At 32.8% G+C, this 20,495-nt stretch overlaps 1 long non-coding RNA gene across 1 annotated transcript; it reads right to left on the bottom strand.

Moving 5' to 3' along the window:
• Positions 1 to 9,623: 9,623 nt before the first annotated feature.
• Positions 9,624 to 10,266, bottom strand: LOC131612270 (uncharacterized). Its single transcript, XR_009287332.1, has 2 exons — positions 10,002 to 10,266; positions 9,624 to 9,921 (listed from the first exon to the last, which is right to left on the bottom strand). It is a non-coding gene; the product is annotated as an uncharacterized LOC131612270 (long non-coding RNA).
• Positions 10,267 to 20,495: the final 10,229 nt, after the last annotated feature.

Raw genomic sequence — 20,495 nt, 5'->3', positions numbered from 1 at the left:
GTTTGATGTGAGACATCAAGACAGTTTCTAAACAGGTTTTGATACTTCATAGTGTTCTGATAGTAAGCCAGGTCTGAGATGAAGACCATGCAGTTCTAGTCAGAATATGATGAGACGTCAATGGGGAAGTACTCATTCTCTATGTAATTTTATGTACTGTAAAATTTATTTTGTGAGTCTTGGGCTCAGTTGGAGACTCTTAACTAGCATACATGAATTTTGGGTATTAACAAATTCAGGGGGAGCTGATTAGGTTTTTTGAATTTGTGTTCTATGGTGATTACCATGTATGAATTGTTCTATTAAAATACATGGTTTTATCATTATCAAAAATGGAGAGATTGTAAGAACAAGATTGGTTATGCATATGGCCTTGAGTTTTGATGATAACTTTACATGTTATGTTAGAGAACAATTATGTATTCTAATGGTTTTTGTCTAGTGTGTAGCTTTTGCTAAATAGATTCTTATTCAGGTAAGAAGGCATCTTATGTCATCAGGTTCTGGGCACAACACTCTGGAACAATACCTTTGATGTGTTACAAAGCAAGTCAAGATTATGGAATGCTTCTTATGCAACAGTTCTAAGGAACGTTAGTACAAGAGATTCTGATCGTGACTTTTTAAGAAAGCTTTGGAGGCCTTCTAAAGCTTTGCTTTTGTTGTCCCAAGTTTTGAAGACGCTAAAGACAAGATTCTGCTGAATGAGTTCTAAAGATCTGAAGACATCACTTCTGAAGACCAAGTGCTGAAGACTCTGAAGACAAGGTTCTGCTAAACAGGTTCCAAAGACTCCAAAGACTTAGGTTAAGAAGACTCAAGTTCTAATCCTTCTACAACATGCTTAAATCAACATACAAACAGAAGCCAGTGAAGATATATAAGATAAAGATAAAAAATGGCTTGCGTGAGATGGTGAGTATAAAAGTACAAAGTACACTATGACCTCTACCCTTATAGGGTGACGTAAGGACAATCCTATTTGTACTTGTTATCTGCCATTCCCACCATGATCGTTGGGGACAAAACAATTGGATTTGTGTTTCCTATTCTACCCTCCAACGAATCAATTCATCAGCTATAAAAGGAAAACTTGGAAGAATTTGAAATCAACAAATCAGTTCTACAAAACTACACCAAAGCGCTGCACAAACTCTATTGGGATATTCTTTGTATAGTTTTGTATTTTTAGCAAGGAGCTTTTGTTTATATCTTACTATCGACATTTTTGTGTTGTTGTACTTAAACATTGTGTACTCTTGCTTCACTACTATTTATTTCTCCTCTGAAGGCTTCTATCGAGCGGCCGCAGCTGCTTCATCGGCATCCTTTTTTATTTGTTTATTTCCTTAATTCATTATTAATAGATAGAGAGTCAAATGAGGCATTAGTGAAAGTAACATGAGGTAGATAAATTGATCGAATGAGATCCCTCACATTCCTCACCTTCATGGATTTGAGAAAGAATCCTAATATACTTCATATCGACATGGGAACTCATTAAGCTGGTTTTAGGCTTTCATTTTTTAATAAATATTCTTCATGCAAAAATCCGTAACCGGTTAGAGGCATTTTCTGCATAATTTTTCAATACGAAAATAATCCATATTCATCCAAAAACTCCAATTTTCCATCAATTCAACTCATACAAATTATCAAAGTTATTACTACCGTTCATATGTCACAAACTAACATCATCAAGCATGTCAAAACACATGGATTATACATGCATATTACATATTTGCAATTTTTATCAATATGCATACAATTTCCATGTGTTTTAATTTTTATCAATATACACGCAAAACACATGAATCATGAGGAAGTTGTATGCATATTGATAAAAATTACAAATATGTGATATGCATGTATAATCCATGTGTTTTGACATGCTTGATGATGTTAGTTTGTGACATATGAATGGTAGTAATAACTTTGATAATTTGTATGAGTTGAATTGATGAAAAATTGGAGTTTTTGGATGAATATGGATTGTTTTCGTATTGAAAAATTATGCAGAAAATGCCTCTAACTGTTTTTCGTTTTGTGCAAGTCATATTTAGTCAGAAGCACTCATTGAGCTGGTTTTAGGCTTTCGTTTTGTAATACCTTCAAGAATGACCCACATACGAACCACTATGGGAACGAAGGTCGAAATGCCAAGGCGAAGTCTGAACTTGGAAAAGGTTAAAATTTGGGTAAATAGAATTTGAAAGAGAACTCATACCTCTTCTCATTTAGTATATACGAAGGAATTTTAAGATAAAGAAGTTTCTTTATAAATTTTTCTTTTAAAATAGATTCAGTTTCACTAATGGGCCGACTAAGGTCGTTAGGCCTATACACAGTTTCAAAATAATTTTAGAATGCTTGGATCTCCTTGATGTGCATGTATTTACCTTTTTTGAAGTGTTCCTATATGGAGAGAAAAGTAGTTGTTAGATGTTGGAACAGGGTGGAGACATCAAAAAAATGAATTAGGATAGTATTTACTCCACTAAGTATCAAATTCTTGTGTGCAATAGAAAGATGGATGAAAGGAGAACAAAGTGATTTTGGCATTATCATAAGAGTAGTGAGCCACATGTTTACAGTATTCGTCTTCAGAAAACTAGAGGGTACAAAGACAGAGTTCACGATTTCGTCTGAAATGTGACTTGGATAGTTTGATTGAGACCAAATTATCGAGCAATCAAGTTGGGTTGATAACTTAATATCTTGACTTGCTCTTTGGATGTCACTGATCAAGATTAAAGTAATGATGGGGTAAGAAAAACTTCCCAAATCTCCAGAGATTTAGAAGCCTTAGCAGGTTTCGTAGGTGAGAATTCACGAGTGAAACACTTGGGATCATGGGTTCGATTGGCGAAGGGAGCCATGGATGGAGTGAACTTATGATGTTTGGAGAACATGAGTGCATACTTAGTGAAGTCCTCTTGTAAAGATCTTTTTTGACAAGAGTCAACAAATGCAATCTTAGCCATTCTACCTTTCGATGTTTGCAAGAATCTTCATTGTTGCCAGGTTTCTGAACTTGAAGGGGTGACTTGAATGTTGCATTCAACTAGAGTTGAAGAAACCAATAAGGCCCGACTAAAAAGAAGTTATTTCGGTTCCAAAATTTTTAGTGAGTCTACAGAACAACCTAAGGTCTCATATAAAGATCCTAATATCAGTTTACTCAACCAAAGGTTATGACCTGCGTGCAGTTGGTTGGCCATGGTAAGAAACCTTTTCGCCACTTTCAAAGATTTACAACAAAATATGCACCTTGACAGCCATAATGTCAAGAAGGTGATATGTTGAGCGTCTGAAACATTGTCATCCTTTGTCACATGGTGGTCGGTTATATAACCAATAAGCTCGTTGGAATCGAAGGCTTCGCTATTTGGGTGAAGGCCAGTGAAGGTTGTTGCATCCAGGTTGCTGCATCCAATAGGATAGGAGTAATCATTCCACTTGGAAGATGAAATGTGTTTGTTGTACTCTCCCAGAAGTACAAGGAAGCGACTAGCATGTTTTGGCAATAACTTGGACCTACTTTCGACGTTTAGATCAGGTCATAAATTCCCATTTTCTTCCAAGTTTCATCTTTCTTAGTTTTGACCTTTTTCTAGCCATTCAAGATAATTATCAGGGTCTCTAAACAAAACGCAAGAGCGAAACACTCTAAGATAGTTTCTCATATAACTTAAGTCTATTGGGTTTTCTGTGGTAGTGACAGGAGCATCTTTCGAAACTGTTACACTAGTCTCAGTGTTTCCTTGGACTATTTCGTCTCATCGACGAAAGTAGCTCTTGTGTGGTGATACGCAGGGAAAAAGTCCCTCATTTTCTCAAAGTCAACTTTAGGGTCAGGGATTGGACCCATAAAGGCACGAGTTTCACCAGAAATAGAAAAAGGAATTAATACCTGAGATTGGTAAATACGTGTTTTCTTCTTGATGAGGTACATACTCTTTATTATTAGAAATGAGTGGACCTGCGTTTTGGTTGCAAGAGGAAGTGATTCCTTGGAATTAGTAGAACCCTTGGAAGTATTGGACTTTGAAGCTACCGTGGTGGAAATGGTAAAGAAATCTGAGAGAAAATAGAGGTGATTTGTGGTTTTGACAGAAGAAAACACAAGAAGGTTTTTGGAGAAGATGAAGTGATGAAAGAGAGTAAAATAAGAAAATAGTAGAGAAATGCATATTTATAGTGGAGAGAAAAAACTTTTCACTTCTCCTATGGTAATAATTGATAGTTGATTATGGGACACATGTAGGATTTTGAAAGGGTGAATCAGGCGGTTTGAGTAAGCGTGGCCCATCCACTCCTTGAAAAAAGGAGTTATGATTATTTTTTTGAAATCGCGCGTCTCAATGAGATGTTTGAGGAAAGGTGGTCATGATGACCATGATGTCATAGCAGTGAGAAACAGTAGCGTCAAAGTGATCAAAAAATGTTCATTTCTCCATTTTGTTGAAAAATACATTTTTGGGGGACAATTTGTTAGCTGGTATTTTTAACATACTATAAATATCAGCATATTGGGAGTGACAAGATAAATTAATGGAATTTGAATGACATTAAGTATTTCGTTCGACAGAAATATTATAGTGAAGTTTCAACAGAGTCTAGCATTAGGTGTTTTTGGCGAGATTCCTACATACGCTGTGGCATTTTGGGGACTTAGCAGTTTTTTAAACTCTGTGAGAAAAAGACTGTCTTCAACCACAAGTGTTAGTCGTACGATTTGGCTAGAGTAAATGTTTTTTGGCCTTATCTTCTTTGGGACGCGTGGAAGCCAAATGGTGTGCAAAGTGCATGCAGGCGAAACGTGTCAAGTAGTGGAGAAAATACTGTTTGATACAGTTATTTCGCTTTCATTATAAATAGGGATTTTCAATATTAGATTTCGTGTGTTCAATTTGTACAAACTCATATTACTGAAAGTATCTAGCGTGTTGAGAAAAAAGTTTTTGAGTGAAATGTACGTATGAATCACCATCTTTATTTCATTCAATACCAAGTCTTTTACATTCATGTTATCTTCATGCACTTTAAATTCCAGTCGAAGTCACTTTATATTCCTTTAAAGTATATAAACTTTTCTTGCATTACCTTAGAGATTAGTATTGAAACCCTTGTTATTAGGAAAAACTTAAAGAAAGCTATGCACATATATGTCCTAGGATCAATCTAGTCGATCCTGCAAGTAACCAAACTTTCTCTTTTGAAAGACTTTTGGTAAACACAAAACCATAGACGTGTTACATTTTAAATTTTTTAAAGAAAATATTACCTTTTTCCTCGATTGAGCATGCATCTGAGGGAAAAAGTATTCAAGGGACACGCCTTCGAATCTCAGAAACTGCATTTTTGCACCTTTTAATTTTATTTTAAAATTTTTATTACCTATTGTCTCGGTTGAGCTGACAACCGGTGTGTAAAGTATTTATGGGATACGCCTTCGAATCTCATCAGCTGAATTTTAACAACTTCTAACTTTTTAAATTCTTTTTAATGACCTACTACCTCAGTTGAGCTGGAAATCAAGGGGTAAAGTAGCATTTTATTATATTTTTTAAACCTTGATTAACCTTAAAAAAAGGAGGATGTGGAAGGGCAGACTTGCGGACACTGCACCTTTAATAACTAAAAACTACAAATTGTTATATGAATACCCGCGTCCGGAAAAAAAGATAGGACGAGGCGGGACAATTATATTAGAGGACACATGTCTAAAATCTTGGTCCATCCAGTAAAAAATAGAGGATAAAACGGACATGCCCAGCGAATAGGACTGTTTTGTCACCCATAATTATAATCACTCATTCTCCGTCTATGCCAAAACCTTACTTCACCGCATCAAGACATCATTATAAATCTCTAATCTCACAACGGAACAAAATATTATCTTAATTACAACTTGTTCCTCATATTTTGAATTTTTTTGAGTTTTGAACCTCCCATTATAAAAACTGATTTATTGCTCCCTCCATTTCAAGTTTTTCAAGATTTTAGTCCCCACTTCATTTAAATTTTATATTTTATGATGTGGCACAAGTTATGTGGTATCATTAAACTTCCACCGCATTTATAATTTTTTTATTTTAATAACAATGTAAATTATTATATTAATTAAATAATAACTCTGAAAGAATAAAATTTTAAATTATTATATATAAAATGTTTAATGGAATCAATGACTTAAATTATAATTCATATTATATATAATTTACTTTTCAAATCATATATAATGTAAATTTTGATTTACTTCACTAATTCTATTACAAAATTTATATAAAAATTTAAACAATTTATTCTTTCAAATTTATTTTTTTAAATTATGTTTAATTTTTTTATTTTTAATTAATAAAATATAATAATTTATATTGTTATTGAAATAAATATAAGTATAAATAAGGTGGAAATTCATTGATGCCACATAATCTCTGTAACATAATCAATTTATTTGTCACGTCATAAAAAAACAATTAATTTAAAAATAGAAGAATCAAAACTTAAAAAATAAAAAATAAAAAAAATTGAAATTACAAATAAGCTACAATATTTAACACATTTGAGATAGACATAAGAATATAATGATCATCTTTTTCCATACACTAAAAAAAAGTCTGTTTAACTAGGAGTTAAACCCCTCATAAATGTAAAATAAAACCTCTCAAAAACAGTAATTTCTGAGGAGCCAACCCACTTAACTAAACAGTTAATCGCAACTATTTTGCGTGGGGCTTCCCACCTTACTATTTAGTGAGGGGTTTTTCCCTTGCAAAGTGCAAAACCAAATTTCCAAATTCAGGCACATTAGACTAGGCGCAAAGTAGGTGGTGCAAATAGGTGCAGTGTGTCAGAAAATTAACTAGGGAAAAGCCATTTTTTTTTATATATCATCATTTTTCTTTCAACATACATTTGACATAGACATAAGACCAGTTTCTTTTATTGAGTTCTCCACTTGTACCATTAATTTAATAATTAAATATTTAAAAAATTTGTCATGTTATAATAAGATTGTAGTACTCAATCAAATCAAGTTATGAGGCAAAGTTGTGGGACCCATATCAGATTTTAATTAAAGTTAAAATTAAATAAATTCTTTTAATATGATGTGACTTAGTGGGTCCCATAAAAAACTCAAATGTAAGTTGCACCATTAGAGATGCTCTAAGAATAGAATAGAATAGAATAGAATAGAATGACCATCTTTTTCTATATATCTTCGTTTTTATTTTATTTCACAAATTCTCTCAATGTTGTTATTTTTAATACATTTTTTTTAATATTCCATCTTACTTTTTATTTTAGTTAATTTCATAAATACAAAATAATAAATGGTGTAATTTATTAGGATAAATGCAATCTAGAAAATAATAATAAATAATATTAAAAATTAGAGGTGTTCATGGATACATGTCAACCCGCTCACCCAACTCAACCCTTATATTTATTCAACTCAATCATACATGGGTCCAATCTGAACCAACCTATTAGTATTTAGTTTGGGTATCATGTTTGAAGTTTTAAACCTACGAATTAGCGGTCCCAACCCATTATATCACTATTGCTATTTTATTCTAGTTATAAATTATCTAGCATAAATCTTACAATGCATTTTTTTTTTAAAACATAATTACAGTTTTTATTAATTGTAGAAGTCTAAGTCTAAATCATATTTGAGAGATCAAATTTATTTATTTGAAGAGAGATATATTTTAATTTTTAAATTATATTTTACATCATTTATATATTTTTTTACTTGATTTGAATCGTAAAAGAATTTTTAAATATTAAATAATAAATTTTATTCAAATTAAATACAAAATTTTATGAGTGGGTGACCCACGAACCCAATCCAACCTAACTCATTGATAAATGGGTTAATTTGATTCAAATTTAGTCTTAGAAGTACAGATTAAACATTAACTTAAACCAAAGAATATTGATTAAATCTAATATTAAATTTAATCAAATTAAACGGAACTCAATCCGCCAACACCTCCATTAAAAATATAATGATGCAATTTATTACGATGTGTGCGGTGCACATGGTATTAAAATAAAACTCAATTAACACTGCACTGAATCTTAAGAATAAAACTCTTTCTTACAAAATTGTTCTACGAGTGTTATAATTGTTATGGTAAAAAAATAGAAAAAAATTTAAATACAATTTCGTAAGTGTGATTTATATTATTTTTTATGGAAAATATAATAAGTATTAGTTAAATATTTTTTAAATATATGAAAAAATAGTATAATTGTCATATTTTTATCGATAAATAATAAAATTTACATTTAGAGAATTATATATATATATATATATATATATATATATATATATATATATATATATATATATATATATATATATATATATATATATATATATATATATATATATATATATATATTTATTTTAACCTGCAATTGTCTCACCTAATTTTTGATGTATTATTTTTTATAAAAAGAAATGGATCAAAACAAATCATAAAAATAATTTATTTGTCTTATTCACCTTTTTCATGAATAAGAAAAAAGAGAAACGTATGATCATTTTTTTTTATTTGTCTTCTTCATTTTTTTTTTGAACAAAAATGAAAAAAATTATTATATCATTTTTTTAATTTTATTTGTCTTATTTGCCTTTTTCATGAATAAAAAATGAAGAGAAGTATTATTATTCTTTTTCTTTTAACTTTAGAGTCATCATCCTTATTAGACCATCTAGTATTATGATCCATTTTCTTTAAACTTTAGTATATTAAAGGTTTTTATAAAAATAGTCTCTCTGAAAAAACTATCGATACCGTTATTTCATTGCTTTTATGTTAAAAGAAAAAATATTTGTTAATTTATATCATAATAATTAGGGGTGACAAAATGGACCGTTCATTCTGCCTCAAGTTCGCCCCACCTTAAATCTATCAAAAAAAGAGCAGGACGGACAAGACCGCAAAGTAAAAATGTGCATAAAATATGATTCATCCCACTAAGATGACAAGTTGGCAGATAGTCTATTTATTTATTTATTTTTTATAGATTAATCATTTTTTTACTTTTCAGTTAATTTTCACTTATTTTTAACAAATTTTATTTTATAAAAATTATAAATGTATAAAATAAAACTATCAAGATTTAGAATTATTAAAATTAATTAAAAAAGACAGAGTTAAGGTGGAACGGTCTGAACGAATAGAGAACGAGTTTTGACGGACGACAGATTTTGACGAAGCGAGTTTTGGTGGATGACGCACTTTGGCGGAATGAACTTTGATGGGCGGCGGACTCAAAATTCCAATTCAATCCACCTTTTTTTTACGGATGTGTGGGCCTGTCAGACGGATCACGCCCATTTTATGACCTCTGATAACAACCATAGTTAATATTATAACACTTATATCAACTTAAATTACAAAATCGCATCGGCACCGTGACTGTTATTTAATCCTTATTCTCATCATCCATAATTCCATATTAGGGTATACAGACCATGGTTTTTGGAATGTAAAGCACTTTTCTTTTTAAGAGTTAAAATTATGGCATATAGACCATGATTTTTGGAATGTAATGATCTCTTCTTTTTAAGAGTTAAAATTAGGGCACATATACCATGATTTTTGGAAAGTAAAACTCTTCTTTTTAAGAGCTAAAATTTTAACAATTAAAAATTCAATTCTAAGACAAGGTGTACACAAAAAAGAAAATAAGAAGCACATTACAATTATGAATGCCATGGGAACAACAAGAAAATTACACACAAAATAGTCCAAATCCAAATAGAATTGGCTTACAAGATTTTATTAAAGGTTATGAAGTGGATTAGGACCTCCTGGAACAAGTCTTGTAATTTCACCATAATTATAACGTTGGAAGGAACTGGAATGTCTTGGATCTATATCTTCCAATCTTACTCTGAAAATCCAACAAAAATTAGTATTATTAAATTAAAATTACATATAGAAAATATAGAATTTAAATTTGTTGGACTCAACCTGGCTTTTCGATGAAAACTACGAGGAAGAGATGAACTTAATCTTAGATGATTCAGCAAATTCTTGATACATGCATGTTTTATGCATGTTGATTTCTGAAGTGAATACTCATTTGTTTGAGCTTTTATGAAGGAAGCAGAAAATGCTAAAAGAGTAACGAGTATGATAATTAGAGGAAATATCTTAGGCAAATTTGCCATTTGGGAGAATCAATTGGAATTCAACCCTAATATATAGGAGTGTATATTGGTTGGGTTGGATCGGATTTGGCCTAATCCGTTATCCAATCTGTTCAAATTTTAATGAATTGGGTTCGTCGTCTAACCCGCAATTTTATTATCAAAACCGATCCGAACCGACCCATTTATTTATAGGCTGGGTTTGTGGGTTGTGTTTTAAATTAAAAAATAATAATTTAAAAATATTGTAACACAATTCAATACATTTATACTCATTTCTAATAAACAAAATGGATGAAGCAAATCATATAACACTGGATAATATTATAAAATTTCATAAGACACATTATTTTTATAAAATACGTAAGTTGGAAAAGATTCAAAAGAAAATAAGAAACAACATTTAGTTTTAGAATTACGTAAATTCATTGATCTAGTAGTATTATTGGTGGAGAATAAAGCTTTTTTAAAAAAATTATGGTTAGTACTGATATGATAATTTTTTATTTCTATTTTAAATATTAATAAAAAACTACTAATATCACATCAATGGGTTGGGTTAACGAGTTCGCGGGTTGCAAAACTCAAATCCGATACCCAAACAAAAACTATATGAATTGTTGTGGGTTGGGTTGGATATACTCGTAAATGAACGGATTCGAATAATTTATGGGTTGGTTTGTTAGGGTTAGCAGGTTCGTGGGTTGACCCGCACCCATGAACACCCCCTACTAATATATTCCTATAGTAGTATATATACATGATACCAATTTTATTTTTTAATAATTTATCATGCTTTGGTTTTTGTGCAAGTATATTTTGCTTTGCAATTTTATACGGTGTAGGATACACCAGGTGTATAAAAAGAGTGTAAAAATATCACATCTCTTTTTGGATATAAAAATGATTTATATATATAAATCGGTTGCAATTAATGACGACTTTAATGTACAACATTGGTTAGCTAAATGAATATTAAAAAAAGACTTATCTATGATGTCAAAAAAAACCCCACTTCATTAATTAGGCCTTATAATTTATCCATATTTTGTAGCTCAAATTAAATAATTATTTTCTTAAGCTCTTAATATTATTATTTTTATATGGAGTCTAACAAAGAGTTTATGGTCTTATCTACAATATATAAGAAAATTAAATATTCTCTCAAATATCAAAATACCTCTCTTGCTCTTCAATAGGCCACGTGGATATCTTCTCCATTCAGAATTTAAATTATTGCTTATTTGAGACTATCTTTTTTCTATTTGCTTCCAAAACTACAAATGTTCTCTTCCAAATTTCAAATCTGTGATTTATTTGGAATATAGATATTTAATCAAACTTCATTAGATTAATGTCAAACTTTATACGTATGATCTATCAGATGGTATGTTTCAATCCAACGGTTGATTTTAAAAAATAATTATCTGAGATAAAGTTATGAGCGAGTGTAACTCATGGTGTAACTATTCGGGTGTAATTTGTCATGTAAATATATATATATATATGACACCGACAATAAAAATCGAATGTAAGTCGTCATGTAAATTTCTTTTTAATTTTTTATACCTTACTAATAGTTAATAATAAATATACTATTTTTTTAAACTTTCTGACAGCAAATATATTTTTATTTGTTTTTTATTTTTTCCTATAGAATGAATAAAGATATTTCAGAATTGAACTCATCAATCGTTGAAGGCATGAAACAAATGCTTAATGAATACAACTCATGCAAAAGTTTATGTTGTGAAAAACGATGTCAAGAACAAAATATAATAATTAGGGAAGATGAGAAGAACACAAGAATTGGTTATAACTGCTATTCTTTTACTTTTTCTTAAAACAAAATTACAAGTTTACAAGAATAAAAAATAACCTCTCTCACCCTAAATTAGGATTTGCAGCTTGGCAGTGATGAAAGACTAGTATGTTATTTGTAATAAAACCTAAAATACTAACTAATGGGCTTTTTCCACAAGACCCATTACACAAGTCAACTTAATAAACAAGCTAACTTAACAAATTAGGGTTTAAACACTAAAACCTAATTTAACATGCTAACGACCCTAGCATCTTCGACACAAGCATGTGAACAACCTTCGACTTCATGCTTAATCCTGTCGAACCAAGAAGCTACCCTTCGGCCATACTAGAGTTCGATCCAATATCTCACAAATCTCCACCTTGGATCTAACTCTACAACATCAAAGGAACAAACTAGCTTTCTTCATGCAGCTTTATCAACTGCATACAGTGGAAAAACTTGCAACTCGGCAATGTCTTGGTGATCGTATCAGCAACACTGTCTTCAGTCGAAACCTTCAGCACTTGGACTTCTCCACGCTCGATTACTCCTCTGACGAAATGCAGCCTCACATCAATGTGCTTAGTTCGCTCATGATAGGCTGAATTCTTCGACAGGTGTATTGCACTTTGACTATCACATTTAACAGTGATACCTCGACCTTGAAGTTTCAGCTCCTTCGCAAAACCTTCAATCCACAATGCTTCTTTCACAGCTTCAGTTAGGGCAATATACTCCGCTTCAGTGGATGATAGAGCAAGAACCTTCTAAAGTGTTGCTTTCTAACTAATTGTAGTGCCAAACATAGTGAAAACATATCCAGAAATAGATTTTCTGGAATCCATACAACCTACATAATCAGAGTCGACATATCCTTCTATTACTGCTTTACTATCTTCACCCAAAGCTCCACCATAAATTAGGACTCTATTCAGAGACCCATTTATGTACCTTAAAATCCACTTCAATGCTTGCCAATGAGCCTTTCCAGGGTTCGCTGTGTACCTTCTTACAAGACTTACTGCATATGCTATGTCGGGTCTAGTACAGACCATAGCATACATCAAAGAACCAACTATATTAGCATATGGGATGCTATTCATATAGGCTCTTTCGACATCAGTACTGGGACACTGATCAATACTCAGCTTGAATTGAGGGTTTGTTGGAGTCACAACTGGCTTCGAATTCGACATACCAAACTTTTCTAGAATCTTCTGTAGATATGCCTCTTGAGATAAGCATAACTTCGACTTCTTTCTATATCTTCGAATGTCAATTCCAAGAATCCTGGAAGCAGCTCCCAGATCCTTCATATCGAACTCCTTATTGAGTTCAACTTTCACCCTCGTCACATCTTCAACATTGTTGCTTGCTATGAGAATATCATCCACATAAAGCAACAAAATAACAAATGAATTACCAGGTCGAAATATGAAGTAAACGCAGTGGTCGAACTGACTTCTAATGAAACTTATGCGTGCCATGAACTTGTCGAATCTCTTATTCCACTATCGAGGAGATTATTTCAGCCCATACAAAGATCTCTTTAACTTGAACACACAATCTTCCTTCCCCTTTTCGACATGCCCTTCAGGTTGCCTCATCAGGATCGTTTCATCTAGATCACCATATAAGAATGCAGTCTTCACATCCATCTGTTCCAGTTCAATATCGAATTGTGCCACCATAGCAAGCAACATTTGAATGGACCTATGCTTCACAACAGGAGAAAACACATCATTGAAGTCGACACCTTCTTTCTGAGTGAAACCCCTTGCAACTAACATTGCCTTGTATCTTTTCGACGTCACTCCTTCAATTCCCTCCTTAACTTTGAAAATCCATTTACAGCTGACTAACCTTGCCCCAGCAGGTTTCTTGATCAGTTCCCAAGTGTGATTATCATGAAGAGATTTCATCTCATCATCCATGGACTTCAGCCATTTAGACTTATTTTGACTCCTCATAACTTCCTTGTAGTATCTAGGTTCTTCATCTAGAACTTCACTTGCAGAGATTAAGGCATAAGCTATAAGATCTGCATACCCAAGTCTCTGAGGTGCCTTGATGACTCTTATCGACCTATCTCTCGACAATAGGTAGTCATCGTCAGTTTCCTCAACTTCCTCAGCATCTTCTGCTTCTTCGACTTCATCAGGGATATGCAATTCAACATCAACATGCTCCACCTCAACAGGAATCTCTACCTGTTCCAGCTCTTCTGCACTTCGACCATCATCATCATCATCAGTTTTCTTGAAAGCCATTTCAGCTTCATTGAAAACTACATCTCGACTGGTGATACACCTCCAGTGACCTGTTTTAGGCACCATAGCCTATAAGCTTTGACTCCTTCAGGGTATCCCATGAACATGCATTTCAGAGTTCTAGGTTCGACCTTGTCTTACCTAATGTGAGCATAGGCTACGCAGCCAAATACTCTCAGTTTGTCGAGATCTGGTGGATGTCCCGACCAAACTTCTTCAGGTGTCTTCATATCTAACGTTGTCGAAGGACATTTGTTTATTAGATATGTTGTTGTCGAAACAGCCTCAGCCCAAAACACCTTCTTTAAACCGGCACTAGTCAACATGCATCTGACTCTCTCAAAAATAGTTCGATTAAACCTTTCAGCCAAACCATTTTGTTGTGGAGTACCTGCAGTAGTTCTATGCCTTGCAATACCAGAGGCAGCACAAAAATTGTCAAATGCCTCATTGCAAAATTCAAGGCCATTGTCGGTTCTCAACCTCTTGACCTTTCTGCCAGTCTGATTTTCAACTAGAGTCTTCCAACTTTTGAAATTCTCAAAAGTTTCATCCTTAGTCTTCTGGATAAATACCCATAATTTTCTGGAATAATCATCTACTATGGATAGAAAATACCTTGCTCCTAAATGTGATGGACACCTTGCAGGCCCCCAAAGATCAACATGGATGTAATCAAGGGATCCATGTGTTCTTTGTTTGCCTTTGGTGAACTTCACTCTGCAAGATTTTCCAAGTACACGGGGTTCACAAAACTTCAGCTTTTCGACTTTGTCTCCACCAAGCAGATTTTGTTTCCCTAATTCGACCAGACCCCTTTCACTGACATGGCCCAATCTCATGTGCCAGATTTCTGTCTTCGACAAAGGTTTCGTGGATGCAACATTTGTCGAACCACTTACAACTTCAGCCTCGAGGGTATACAAGCCTTGTTTTTTCACGCCTCTCAAGACTTCCTTCGAACCCTTCATGACTCTTAGGATATTTTTCTCTCCTTGGAAAACATATCCTTTCTTGTCGAATTCACCAAGAGAAAGTAGATTTCTCTTCAAATCAGGAACATACCTGACTTCAGTCAACAACCTTATTGACTCATCATGGAGTTTGAATCTCACAGATCCAATACCTGCAATCTTGCAAACCTTGTTGTTTCCCAGCAATACTGATCAACCATCTTGATCACATAATTCCTCGAACAAGTCTTTGTTTGGAGTCATGTGCCAAGTGCAACCTGAATCCGTAATCCACTCTCTTCTCGAGTCACTGCTTTAAACCATAAGTGTTGAGGAAAAATCCTTTTTGATGTTTTGAAGATAACAAATTCTTGTGTAAATATAATTAAGATTATGATCTTATTTGTTATTTGACGTGTGCTTTTTAGTGGAAATAAATAAGACAGGTTCATTCATTCTCACTCAAGATATTATACTATGATCCTTAAAAGAATAACATTATGAAAAGTCAAGAGTTACTCTTAACATTACCAAGAATAAATCTCAGAACAAGTCAAGAGTTACTCTCAGCATTACCAAGAATAAATCTCAGAACAAGTCAAGAGTTACTCTCTCAGAGTTACTAAGAGTAATTCTCAGCATCTGTCCCAGAGTTACCGTCCTAGAGTTACTCTTCCAGAGTTACCGTCCCAGAGTTACTCTCTCAGAATTACTGTCCCAGAGTTTCTGTCCCAGAGTTACTCTCCAAGAGTTACCGTCCCAAAGTTACCGTCCCAGAGTTTCTGTCCCAGAGTTACTGTCCCAGAGTTTCTGTCCCAGAGTTACTCTCCCAGAGTCACCGTCCCAGAGTTACTCTCCCAGAGTTACCATCCCAGAGTTTCTATCCCAGAGTTACTTTCTCCCAGAGTTACCGTCCCAGAGTTACCGTCCCAGAGTTACTCTCTCAGAATTACTGTCCTAGAGTTTTTGCCCCAGAGTTACTCTCCCAGAATTACTTTCTCATAATTAGTCCTTGAAGAATGGGTCAAAGGTCAGAATTACCAGATGCCAGCATTACTCAGAATAAAGACCAAGTCTTGCCAGCATAAGACTAAGTCCTGCCAGAATAAGACAAAGCTCCCAGCATTACTCAAGTAATTCTCAGTACTTCTCATACAAATATTTCAAGGGTTATTATGGTACTTGCACTCAAGCTTTGACTCTATAAATAGAAGACACATTCTATTTTCACACTACCGATTTGTTGAAGCACACAAAGAAAGCCAAAATCATAAAGCCAACATTATCATTCACTCTACAAATTACTTTCAATACTCACTACCAAATAGTGAACACATAAATTTTAGAGTTATCATTCTAAATCTCAGTTCATATACTCACTGCCATATAGAGAGTATCTAGAAACTTATTGTAAACATCCTGAGATCACAAAGTATATCACAACAAAGATATACAAAACCAATTATTGTGTAAGCTGTCTGTAAGCTATACCATTCAGAAGTGTAAGCCTGGTGAGGCTAAGAATACATAGAAGAAAAAGTTGTTGTAGGAAGATTCAATAAAGGATAATCTCACAAGGTGTGGGGACTGGACTAACCACATTGGTGAACCAGGATAAATCTCTTGTGTGATCTCTCTTAAACTCTACTCTATTTATTTATTATATACTGTTAATCACATTGTTACACACACTACACTAAATATTATATGATATTTACTATAACCATTCTTCTCCAAGGATTCCTTGAGAGGTTGTGTTTTTTATTAAAGTAAAGCTAGATTTTAAAAGGGTCACAATTCAACCCCCCCTTCTCGTGACATTTCTATTTACTTCAATTGGTATCAGAGCTCTGACTCTAAGTTTAAGCACTTAACCGTGTAAGAGGAAAAGATCCAGGAAGAAATGTCAAAACCAACAAAGTGTGTACATGTAGTTGGAACCTCAAGTAGACCATCATTTTCGAATGAAATGGTTAAGAATAAAAAACACTCCCAAAGAAATAGAAAGACAGAGCATCAACGTTACACTCAACACGTTGAGGATGAAGGCGAGTTAGTGAGTTCAAAAGAAATTCAACAAATGCATAAAAGACCATCCTCAAAATTAGAAAAGAAAGAAGCCAACATGTGTCTAATGACAAACTCATATATCGAAGAGGTAGATGTTTCTCAATCTTGCTCTTTATGTAAACATCTTGAAATAGAGTTTGATAATCTTTTAAATGACTCAAACACTTTGTCTAAAATATGTTTATCTCTAAAAAATCAACTTTATGAGATAAATAAAGAAAAAGAAAATTTGCAAATTAAGAATGATGAGTATCTTAAAATCATTCAAAATATGCAACTGACTCAGTGTAACAATTCTGAACAACATAAGATCCTCAATGAGAGGATAAGTGAGGTTCATCCTCAAAGTCTTTGTGAAACTCAAAAAGAGAACAATTCTTTGAAAACAAAAGTTGAAGAACTAACAAATGATCTTACTAGCTTTGTGGAATCCACTGAGACATTTCAAAAAATTATGGGATCTCAAGTTGGAATATTTGACAAAGCTGGAATAGGTTTTAGAACCTCACAAAAACAAAAGCTTTATGAAAAAAAATTTGTACCTAAAAAGGAAGATTTAAAGTTCAAAAAGATATGCTCTTACGGTAAAAAAATTGGACATGTTGTGTTAGATTGCTATCATAAGAAAAAAGTTGGAAATTTCAAAAAGGGATGTTCTCATTGTGGCAAGCCTAACCATCATGAATCAAAGTGTTATTATAAATCTTTTGACAAAATTAAGAAAAGATGTTCTTTTTGTAACAATCATGGTCATCATGAATCAAAGTGTTATAGTAAGAAAATATTTCATAAAGGCATTAACCATCAAGGACCCAAATCATTATGGGTACCAAAATCACTACTAACTTGTGATACAGGAATATCTTCTGGCAAACAAGAAAAAACTTTGGTACTTGGACAGTGGCTGCTCAAGACATATGACTGGAGATAGAAAATGCTTCTTATCATTCAAAGAAAAAGATGGTGGATTAGTAACTTTTGAAAACAATGTCAAATCCAAAATCAAAGGTATTGGTATCATTGGTAAGATTTATTCTATTAAGATTGAGGATGTTCAATACGTGGAAGATTTGAAATATAATTTGCTAAGTATAAGTCAACTATGTGATAGTGGCTTTGAAGTTATTTTCAAACCTAACATGTGTGAAGTAAAACAATCATCCTCGGGAAAAACCATTTTCTTTGGATCAAGAAAGAAAAATTTGTATTTATTAGACTTAGATGAACTCTCAATTAATTCATGTTTTATATCCATTGAAAAAGAAAGATGGATCTGGCATAGACGAGTTGGTCATATAAGTATGAAGATTATTTCCAAATTATTCATTCTTGATCTAGTTAAAGGTCTTCCTAAATTCAATTTTGATAAAGAAAAATTATGTGAAGTTTGCATCAAAGAAAAACAAGTAAAGAGTAGTTTTCAATCCGAAAATACAATTTTTACAAATAAACCTCTTGAACTTCTTCATATTGATATTTTTGGTCCTATCAAAACTACAAGTCTTAATGGAAATAAATATGGTCTTGTAATAGTTGATGATTTCTCTAGGTTTACTTGGGTTTTATTTCTAAAACAAAAAGATGATTCTTTGGATGCATTTAAATTTTTTTGCAAAAGGGTTCAACGTGAAAAAAGTTTATACATTATTTCTGTAAGAAGTGATCATGGGAAAGAATTTGAAAATTCATCCTTTAAATCTTTCTTTGATCAAAATGGAATCACTCATAATTTTTCTTCCCCAAGAAGTTCTAAACAAAATGGAATTGTTGAAGGAAAAAATAGATCTTTGCAAGAAATGGCTAGAATTTTTTTATTTGAATCAAATGTTGAAAAACAATTTTGGGCCGAAGCCATTAACACTGCTTGTTATATTTTGAATCATGTTTCAATTAGAGATATCTTGAATAAAACTCCATATGAACTTTGGAAAAATAGAAAACCAAACATATCATACTTTCATATTTTTGGATGCAATTGTTATATTTTTAAAAATAAAGAAAGTATGAAGAAGTTTGACTCAAAATCATTCAAAGGTATATTTTTAGGATATTCTACATCCTCCAAAAAATATAGGGTATACAATCTCAAAAATCAAAGTGTAGAAGAAAATGTGCATGTTATTTTTGATGAATTTAATGACTTTGATGATAAAAGAAAGGAAATGATGATGAAGATGAACAACACTATAATTTTGATATAAACAAAAATAGTGAGGTTATACAAACTCCATCCTCTCAAGATCCTCCAAAGAGTCGGAAAATTATCAAATATCATCCTCAAGATCAAATTATTGGAAATATTTATGATGGAGTCAGAACAAGACAATCCTTTAAAGAAGATTCAAACAACATGATCATTATCTCTCGGTAAGCTAAAATTAACAAATGAGCCTGAGGACAATATAAAATACAACTTGAAGATGTTTTCACCATTGATACTAAGAGTAAGAAACATCACTAAAAAAAGGTACATGTGCTTCCAACAAACAAACCAAATCTTCCAATGTTTGCACCGAGTCTTGTTGGATTTGCCTTTGAATTTGTTGGAACCACCATTCTTTTTCCATGACTGGGCCTGCAGAGCTTGTATCGATTCTTGAACTCCTTTCGATAATCCTAATTTCATGTGCTTCCAACAAACAAACCAAATCTTCCAATTTTAGGGTTTCAAGTTGATTGGATTCTTGAATAGCTATGATAATGTGATCAAAGTGAGAGGTCAACATTCATATTACCTTCTCAACTATCATCTTATCATTTATGGTTTCACCACAACCCTTCATGAGATGAACGCGTTTTTGGACCTTCAACACATATTCTGCAACTTTTTCGTGTTCTTCCATCGACAACAATTCATATTATCGATGCAAGGTCTACAACATGAAAACCTTGACTTTCTTACCTCCTTCATAATACTTGACCAGAATATCCCATGCCTCTTCACCGTTTCGGCATGAGAGATTCTATCGAAGTTAGCAGCATCAATCGTCGTCTGAATGCAATAAGCAGTCTTGCAATCTTTCTTCTTGACTTCGTTGCAGGCAGTTTTCTGTACTTCAGTTGCATTTGCAGCTAGCGTAGGAACACTTTCGGTAACCACTTCTAGGGTATCATGGAAGTCAAACAAAGATTGCATTTGTTTTTTCCATCGGATCTAATTTTTGTTGTCAAGCATTGGAATAGAAATCACAATGCTCTTATCACTAGTCATCTTC

The sequence above is a fragment of the Vicia villosa genome, linkage group LG6 (genome assembly GCF_029867415.1).
Source record: "Vicia villosa cultivar HV-30 ecotype Madison, WI linkage group LG6, Vvil1.0, whole genome shotgun sequence".
In the NCBI taxonomy this organism is placed as follows: domain Eukaryota; kingdom Viridiplantae; phylum Streptophyta; class Magnoliopsida; order Fabales; family Fabaceae; genus Vicia; species Vicia villosa.
This window is presented reverse-complemented; position numbering and strand designations above follow the sequence as displayed.